This window comes from Quercus lobata, chromosome 3 (genome assembly GCF_001633185.2).
Source record: "Quercus lobata isolate SW786 chromosome 3, ValleyOak3.0 Primary Assembly, whole genome shotgun sequence".
NCBI classification, from domain to species: Eukaryota; Viridiplantae; Streptophyta; class Magnoliopsida; order Fagales; family Fagaceae; genus Quercus; species Quercus lobata.
Window position 1 is genome coordinate 56,947,252 of NC_044906.1, and position 10,303 is coordinate 56,957,554.

At 32.9% G+C, this 10,303-nt stretch overlaps 1 pseudogene; it reads right to left on the reverse strand.

Annotated features, from left to right (window-relative positions):
• Positions 1-1,618: 1,618 nt before the first annotated feature.
• Positions 1,619-10,113, reverse strand: LOC115981126 (annotated as a pseudogene).
• Between the last annotated feature and the right edge of the window lie 190 nt (positions 10,114-10,303).

Here is a 10,303-nt window from a genome sequence, read left to right on the forward strand (position 1 = left end):
TGCATAGTACTTTTTAAGATATAGGCATATCCATATATTTTAAGATAGTTAGAACTCTAAAAAATTTCATGAGCAATAACAAATATATAATCTAACTATTTGCTAAATTTTTCATTAAAGACATAAAACCAACCTGAATGAAAAATTTATCATATTTCCCTGTGTTTTTTTTTTATGCCCCTACCTTGTATGTTTGATATACTGATTAAACTTAAATTTTAATGAAAATTCATTAAAAAAAATTATAGTAAAAAATCTTATAACGTAATAAATCAATCTCAACACTTATAGAAACAACCATAATCATAATTCTGTTGAATCTGCTGTGATTCATGAAATACTATTGTTATTTTCGTCTTAATAAAGGCTACCATCTTCTTATAAAAAAAAATCATAATTCTTAGTAGTCAATGCCTTTTAGGGGAAAAAAGAATATTAGTGCTGAAAATATTATTAATGGCCAAAATTTTTAATTTAAAGAAAAAATTACTGTCTTTGATAGTTATTTTAAGTATATGAGAAATTATTTACATCATCAATGTTCAATGGTCCTCCTATTCAATAAATATAGCTCAACTCATTGAGACCTAGTATCTTCAACGGAGACATCCATAGTTCATATTACCCTCCCTAATTGTTGAAAAATTTAACTTGGCTGCTAATCAACTTGTTGCCAAATAAACTTTTAATTTTTCTTTAGCATCGATTATTTGGAGATCCAGTCTCAACAGTCCTACTTTCATTGGACATGGCCAAATTTGGTCAATAGACAATAGACAAAAGAAGAATTAAATATATTGATCAAGGAGTAGTGTCTATTGTACACACTCTTTTACACACATAAAAAATGAACTGAAATTGTCCATTAATGAAAAGTAAAAAAATGGTACCAGGCAAAGCGTTCATGGTCACATTTTCATTATTATTACTATTATTATTTTTCAAAATTGGCTTAAAGATTTTATTGCCAAGAAAAAAACCCAGAGGGCTACACAGGAGAGCCTAAGACAAAGGCTTGCTCCAAGAGGATTACATTAGAGAGAACAGCAGGGGCAGAGCCTAACACAAAACAATCAGCTAATCTATCCATAGTCTTTGTTGCTCGGGGAATGAATTATCTAAAATTCACGGACATTCAAGGGGCTGTTTGGTAGACAGTTTAAATACATGTTTTTACTTTTTAAACAACATTACACGCATTTTTACACACTTTTTCACCTACACATATTTCCACACATGTTTTCAAACAACAAAACACATGTTTTCAAACACATGTACCAAACACCCCCTTGGTCGTTGCCATATGGAACATCCCAAATCTCCACCCATTACTTCTTGCCTACATATTAAGATTTTAAAATTTAAACATCCATCACTCCCAAAGATCTTTACCATTTTTTAAAAAGTTATATAATTCAAAACTCAGTTAATCCTACAAAAATATATATATGACAGATGAAGTACTAAGTAATAAATTCTTAAAATGATAAAGTCTCTTTTTATCAAATAAAATATTTGGGATTCAAACCTTGCCTACTCCAAAAACCAACGGGTGTCTTACACTGTGATAAAAGCAATCATCATAGAATAGACGTCATATATTGAAATTCTATCTTATCTAAAAGCAAGTAACAAATTCTTGGTAATCTGGTTATACCAGAAAAACATCTGATAGCAATACACCACCCATCAGGGCCCTTCCCTCCGGCTCCTTAAGAAACAACTTATCCTCCATGTAGTTTTGAATATCCCTGATTGTTGCACTTAACTTTAGATCTTCACGAGCTGGATCTTCACATGCTTTCAATTCTTGTAGAAAGTTGTTCCAGATGTAGCTCAGTACTTTGATGAACTGAGTTTTATATTTTTTGAAGAGAGCAAACCCTGCCATCTGTAAATCAATTTGTTTTTTTACTCTAAGGGCTTTCAAATATTGTTTTGCTAATAGCATCATGTTTCTGTATCAACTTACTTTCAGGAAGGCACTCAGTGCAACCGCTGTATCTCTATTGACAGGCAGAGTATTTAAGAACCTTGCAATCCATGCCCAACCTTCTTTCAGGCCATGTGTGTTCTGGAAACCCTGTACTTCTGTCTGCCAAAACAATCATTCTTGGTAAGCTTTCAGAGACGAAGGGAGTAAGGGATAAAGGAAAGGTGTGACAATAGCACTATGTCAAGAGAGCTGGGGTTTTGTAAATTGCCCATTGCTAAAAATAAAGCATTTCAACACCTCAAAAGTCAAAAGCATAAGATCATAGTTGCAAACCTGAACTAGAGCCCCATACAATTTCATGTAGGACTCTAACCGTCTCAGATAGTCCTTGGTGCTCTCAAGCTTTCCGTCACTTTCTTTGTATCCAAGAACCTTATAATAAGCCCCCTTGCATTCAAATGCCAACTGCAGTAAGAAAATATCATTGTAATTAAATATCCATGCATTAGCAGCAAAATCAGAAACAAAACAGCAATAACAAAAAATAGGCCAAGGAATTTAAACTTTTGACTTAGATAATTTATTGGATTGGTCATAGATAGAAAGGATAATTCAGAAAATTAAGAGAAATTTGGCAAATTTCAAACTCTCCCAACTTGGACTATTTTCAAAATGTTGGATTTAGGAAAATAGCTACATGTGTGTAAAAATAATTACCATTCAACTCAAAATATACAATCTGCCACTCCAATAAATAAAAAAAATAAGCAAAAGAATGGAATGTAGATAAATTTATTCTCATGTTCACATAACTATTCAACATTTGAAAGTCACCATCAAGGCTTAGCACTGGTAAGAAGATCACAATTTGGTTCTCCACTACATCCAGTCAGGGGTCACTCAGGACTTTTCTTGTCTACTTTAAAGCAGGAACCTTTACTTAAGATGAGACTTCTAAGTAAATAAACCATATATAAAAGTCACATTTATTATTGAACTCAGCAATTCTCTTCAATCAAGATAACCAAACGATTATGCAATTTTTAAGGATTAGGAAGAACAAAACTCCAAAAAAATAAACTTAATATCGAGCAGATTCTGATTTATTAGTAATATACTCCATTCCAACCATTCATAGGTCAACCAAGTATGCAAAATAAGTATAAATAAGGATGCCCATTTTTTATTTTTCCTTTAAATGCAATTTTTTTTATTAGTAATTTACACATGCACTATTAGGTCTTGAACCCATGGCTTCATGCTCTAGATGCAATACTAACATGACACATGACATGACAAATTCCCCAAAACACAGTCAAAGTCGAAGTGTCAAATTCAAAATAACCATATCATGACACTAAAAACATCAATAAATAGCTTCTCTGAGTTGATAAACATCACCTCTGAGTAGGTTATATGCTTTGGAACAGTGTAAATGCAGGCTCTGTGGAGTTCAGCAAGAAGGAGATCCATTGTATGTGGAACCTGATTCACATATCATAAAAATATAAGCAAATAAATGTAATTACATACAAGAGCTGCAGCTGGGTTTAAATCCTCTTCCAACATAACTAATGACACGATAAGACTTTCAGACTAATGACTCAGAAATTAGGTTGGTTCAGCAAACCGATCTATTAAGCAATTTGCAGAGAAAATTCAATATCCTTCAGTAAATTCAGAAAACAACAGTTACTTTGGTATAACAAAACTTTATTCTTACATAATACTAACTCCAAGGAAAGGAGCATCTGATTGCTTTCTATAAACACATGCATGCAGCACAAGCACACACATACATACGAAGAAATGATATGCACCTTCCTTGTGATTAGGATTGCTGTGATTGGTGTGAGGGTTTGTGAAAAATGCATGTCTGTCTGTCTATTTCAAGAAACAATATATGAACAGTGAGCTACATCCTGAAGGCTATCCTCCTCAGTCATTTGAACCAAATTCATGAAATTCAAACCCTTTTTTTTCAACTTTATACAAAAAGAAAGCCTTCCATGAAGGCTTCTAGAATTTGTATCCTTGAGATATCCCTAAAACATATTAAAATCAAACCCTAACTACAACCAATTACACCATTCAAAATCAAACTTCAAACATTTTTTTAAAAGAAAATTCAGGCATAAACAATAACCTAGAAACTAGCAGTCCTCAATGTTACAATATCTTGAAGTTTTGAAACAAATTATTTAATTTTTACAACCACTGAGTAGCATCCTAATGTGTAGACGAAGGTAAAACACAGGAGCATCCAACCGTCACCAACCAATGATCTCATTAACGAACATCCAGCCCTAAACACAATGAATTAAACATGTTTTACCTGTGAGGTAACAAGAACAATGACATACGCACAAGCAAAAGCATCATTATCAGGGCTGATACAATAGGAGAGAACCTATACCATCAAAATTGGGAAATATATTAATATCATCTCTTTTAGTTTACTGTTTACTAAAAATTTATGAGCTGCAGAGCCTCTCAACAGTGACTCCAATGCTGTATTAAAATAAGAGGAAACAAATATTTAAATCCTATCATCAGACAATTTTTATTTAACTCCATACTTGGACTCATAGTAGTTAGTACAGAACTTCTAGACTTGGCTAACCCTAATTTCCAAATTCTACATTCTCTTTTGTTTTGATGTGTATAAAGATCTAACTCTAAATGTTCTTTTTAAACTTAATTATCAAAAAAAATATCTTTTGAACTCTTTCCAGATACCAAATAAAATTCCACATTTTCCAACTTTAAGCATGTTAACATGCATGTTCCAAAATTTTCTGTCTACTTCTGCCATTCTCTGAACAATCCAACCAAAGAATGAATCTAGGTAGAACACAAGAGCATGTCTTTGGCCAGATTTATGAAATTACCTTCTGTGCAAATGCTGCCATGCTGACAGATTGAGGGCAATGAGGATCATGGAAAATCTTAACAATTTCGCATGCCTTTTCACTGCAATTGGTAAATCAATACAAACAAGATCCAGAAGTATTAGTTACTTTTGTGGTGAAGAATTATAACTAAAATCAATGCCATGAATAAAACAAGAATTTGAGTTATTTAACAATGAGGCTTTCTTAGCATTAGAAGGGAATGATTCTTGTGTACAGCTCCTCAAGCTGAAGCTAAAGGATTGGATTCCCAAAGCCAATCACAGGGCCTTATAAGATACCATGCCAAAACAATAAAGTGTCTTAGTTCATTCAGGCTCAAACAGAAATAATACAACTACACAAAAATCATCTCAAGAATAAGGAAAACCCTCCTCTATCTAAAGAGGCTGAAGCAGCAACTACAAGTCTACAACATTCACGAATGAATGACAGATCATAAATCAGCCATCTTGATCAGTAACAATCACTTTTTTAGTTCAAAGCCTTGAATAATACAGTAAATTTTTATTTTTAAAAACCCTAAAGGCAGTCCAGGGCAAAATTGCTGGCATTAATTTACTGGTCTGACCAGCTGTAAAGGCAAGCAAAAACATTTTTCTTAAAACAAGGATAGCAAAAACTAAGTCCTTCGTATCAGTGACATGCTGCAATTCGCTGGGGTGAAGGGAAAACATTGATGCCATTAGTATACTCATCATGATAACAAAATTTAGATAAAGTAATATAGATAATAAAGACGAACCAAAAAAAATTCTTTGATAATGAAACATTTCGCTAGAATGCAGAAAAAATCAAATCCATCTCACCTAACAACTTTCGTTGACCTACGTATTTGATTTATCGACCTTTTCATAACTGCTCAAATCCTAACAAAATATAAGACCACATCACCTACCAATATAAAGGAAGCAAGTCAATAAAATAATAGACACAAAATGAGAATTCTAATCTACAATAATGGTACCTAGGTGAGTAATAAATAATAACATTAGCCTTTTCAAATAAGGCCCAACTAAAATTTAGGAAAATATATATACTAATTCCAATTTTTCAAAACTTAATCCCTGTAGTGTCAGCAATACCTTATTGTAAGTCAACCTCAAAGCCTGGTTTCTTTCATCTACCTCTTTAAATTTATGTAGTCTTGCCTGTTCAAAATTTAGAGCACTTTCTGCAGCCCAAAGTACTTTACCTACCATCACGTTGCCAATTGACAAGGAAAAAATATTAAATGAGACAAGTCACTAAACAACACACACAAAGCATGCTATAATAAAATCCATCAATTATTCAAAAAATTTACTTGAAGTTCCTGCATTGGCATTCATTTGAAGTCCAGCATATTCTTGTGCCACCCTAGCAACAACTCTTGTTGAGGTTTCACTAGCTAGCCTTTCTGCAACTTCTTTCGCGGCTCTTCTCTCAGCTTCCAAAGCAGCTCTTTTTGCTTCCTCAACTCCAAGTCTGGCCTACATTCCAAAATATTTTTATTACTTAGAAGGATGATGGTATCAGCCCTGAAATTCCAATAGCTATACCAGAAGTACTTTGTCACAATAGGAGACTGACCAGGAAGGGCACCAAATGGCCAGAAAACCAATTAGAAATAGTGGTAAACAAAATGCATCTGACAAAGAAATGGAATAACAAAGTCTTGTGTAGTTTAATGGAAAGCGTTCGCATAAAGTGCAAAAATGAAGCCCCAAAAAGCACAAGGCATGGCAAGCGCCAAAGGAGTTCCAGATTGCTCATAATCCAAGAGCTTTCAAGATAACTCGGCATGCATTTCAAAGGATATCTATAGGAATAACATGAATAGAGGAGGCTTGAAAGAACTAATATAAAAAAGTTTAGCAGAAAAACATCAAACTGAAAGGTCAAGCCAACAAACCTCAGATTCTGCTTTAGCTTTTTCTTGGCGTAGTTTTTCTTCATGGAAAGCCTTTTCCTTTCTTTTGGCCTCTTCATAAGCTACATCACTTCTAATTTTCCTTTCTTCTATTTGTGACCTCAGTTCATGGTCCTGCTGAACAGTAGTCAAGTGATTATCAAGTGCTTCTGCACTGCAATGACTGTAAGAAAATATCAAAAGAAATTTCTGGGATTCTTTTAATTGATTTGACCCTTATGGAACCGGAAAAAAAAAAAAAAAAAAAAAGAGCAGCGGAAAACAAGCATCCATTAAGCCAACTAGGGAATGGGGAAAAAATTCAGATTTCAAGATTTATCAATATTAAATCAAATTGTATCATGCTCCAGCAAGCAGCAATAGATGCTTAAACACTATCTTTTGACAATGACAAGAAAAAGGGCTTCAATTTATATATCAAAATACCTAAATGAAACTCCAGATTTATTCCCCTTTAGATAAAACATGAAGTTACTTTTTCAAATATATTTCTTATATCCACATCTTTTGCAAATGAGAACATTGCCAAGCATCAAAAGATCTCTAATAAAACCTACCAATAAACAATTTCAGTTGCCTACGACACCAACAAACAAACTCTTAGTCCCAAAATTTTGGGGCCAGTTATGGATCCTCAACATATTAATTAGGGCCAACCATATGTATTCTTAGTCTCCAATCTACTCTATCTAAAGTCATACTCTCTATTATTACTTCTACTAATGTGATCTTTGGTCTTCCTCTACCTTTTTTCGTTCACTCAACTTGGATAACAATATTAAGTTACCTGCCCATTAATTACAGCTCTCCATCCCTCCCTCTGTCATTTGTTATTCTCTACTATCTTTTATAGAAACAAACAGAATTGAATCTATGAGAACGAAATCCATATAAAGGAATTGACAAATCATCAACTAAATGGATTGTGTCACGTTTGCATTCACTTGATAGGTTTATTACAAAGATATGGTAAGAATTTAGATATCACAGGCAAAGGTAGCAGAAAGACACAACTACAGAAACTAGGACGACATTCCAAAAATTCCACCATTTCATCAAAATAAAGAATGTCATCATGACATAGTAAATTGTCTTACATTTTGCGTTGGTATTGAGTATCAAATCTCCTATCCATTTCACATCTTGCTTCTCTGTATCTCTCAACTTGAGTAAGGGCAGAAGTATACTTTTCACGTAAATCTGTCTCTAAAGCTGAAATTTTGTTCCTGATCTCCTCCTGCTCATCAATCAAAATACTATGTTTATGCACCAAGCAAAAGGGAAAAATATTAATGAAACATTTACAAACAGACATAAATCAAATCATGGGTTTCTTTGCTATCTATGACACCTCAAAAAGGTCAAATATGAGTAAAGAACAAAAGATAAATTCATTTATTTCTTTGCATCCACGTTTAATATTATAAACTCACTCATTTTTCTACTAATCCAGGCTTAACAAAGAATTGTATAGCAAAAAGAAAAGGAAAGCTCCATAACTAAGTGCGAATAGACTATAGAAGTAGCAGCAACAGAAGTTGATTATAAAAATAAATTTATGGATATGGATGTAGAGAAGAAATTATCATAATTTTCATGTCATGATTCTGAAACAATAGTGTAATGTAATGTATAGCTCTCAATTTACTTTATTTGACATGATAGATTGTCTAGAAAAATCCAAAAGAAATAGCATTAAAATTGATTTTTATAGACCAATCAGAATCGACCCCTAGGATTTATAATTGCCTCAAAAAGTCATAACAACTTAATGAAAATTAAACTTTTTCGCAGAAAATGCATAAAATTAAAACATATAATAGACATTCTTGAAATAGAAAATGATTCCTTCTAAATTTTAAATCCACTGAATTTCATCTCTTTTTTATTATTTAGGGGAAAAAAAGGGTTTTGAATCTTTAGTCAATCTATAGTAAGTGGAAAATACAACAATCACTGCGCAATCAAAATCAACATTGATAGCTACATACCTTAACTTGAAGGTGATTTTCATGGCTTAGCTCATGCAAAGCAGTTCCTACTATTCCCTCTTCGTCCATCAAGTAGGAGCATTGGTTTTCAAAAGTCGACTCGCCATCACCGTTATTGGAAGGTAAAAAATGAATGAATACCATCATTAAAAATAAAATTCCAAACCAAACACCCATTTATATCGTCAAACAAAGTTTCCCCTGTTAAAAGAAAAACAAGAAGAAGAAGAAGAAGAAGAAGTTAGCACCTCAAACTTCCAAACTCCTTAACCTCGCTTTCAGTGTCGTCGTCATTCTCATCCACAGAGACGCGCATTGTAAAAGGCTTACAGCTTGTATTGGAGAAATCTCTAAACAGAGTTCAAGATGAAAAATGTTCATACTAGAAAAACAATAACAACATGCATGTATATATTTATGAAAAAAATGTGATACCTAGGTCCTGTTTTGGCAAATTTAGGTGCAGAGAGATGGAGCTTAATTTGCAGTGAATTAAGTTCTGATAAAATATCATCGAACTTCCAATCGGGCTTGGGATCTATGGTGATTCCATCAAATCTTTGGGGACAATTATAACACCCCTAATTGAATACAAAATTTCCTCAATAATTAGAAGAAGAAAAGAAAGATCTCTAATGGACCAATCAGAGAGAGAGAGAGCGAAAGAGAAACTGACCTTGTTATCTATAAACCTCATGGAGTAGGAACGGATTTGCCTTTGCAATTAGGGTTTTTCAATGGAGGAAGAGAGTCTGAGTGAGGGTGAAAGCCATTGTTTTGAGGGTTTTATTTTGTTTTCTGAAAGTAGCGTACAAAGAACCCAAAAACCCGCGTTTTTTTATTTTTTAAATGTTTTTTTGAAAGTCGGTGACATTTCCTTCCTCTAAACTCTTTAACGCTACACCAGTTATCATTACTCTTAAGATTTGGGCCCTTTTGGGGTATATTTACTGCCCCAGAACTGGGCCTTATACGCGATTGAAGATTATTACCTCAAGCTTAATGTGTTTTTGGTTTTTGTTTGTTGTTGAGTACTTATTCATTTTTAATTATTCAATACTTTTTTTTTCCATTTTTTTTTAAAATTTTATTGACGTAGGGAACAGTTAATCAAATCTCATACGGGCAACTAACCCCAAATCATTTATTCAACAACAAGAAACTTTACCAGTTAAGTTAACCAAAACCTACCACTATTCAAGACAAATGACACAATAATGTAACTTGAGAGACTTTTATATTTGACATTGTAGAAGGTAAATGATTTTCAACATCAAGACCATCTTTTTGTCACAATAATATATTTGGAAACCGAAAGTTAGCTCCCATGTTATTATCATTTTCCTGCTTAAGATTTAATCAACATCATATACTATATAATAAAATAAAATACATAGTTGTTTCAAGTCACTACATAATTCTAAAACAAGTTGATACACCTTCATTAATTATTAATTACTATGATAGTTTTATTTAGCCAAAAAACTTTATTAACTAAGTTTCAAGAAATTGAAATTTTATGACCAGAAATCTCAATAAATTTAATATAAAA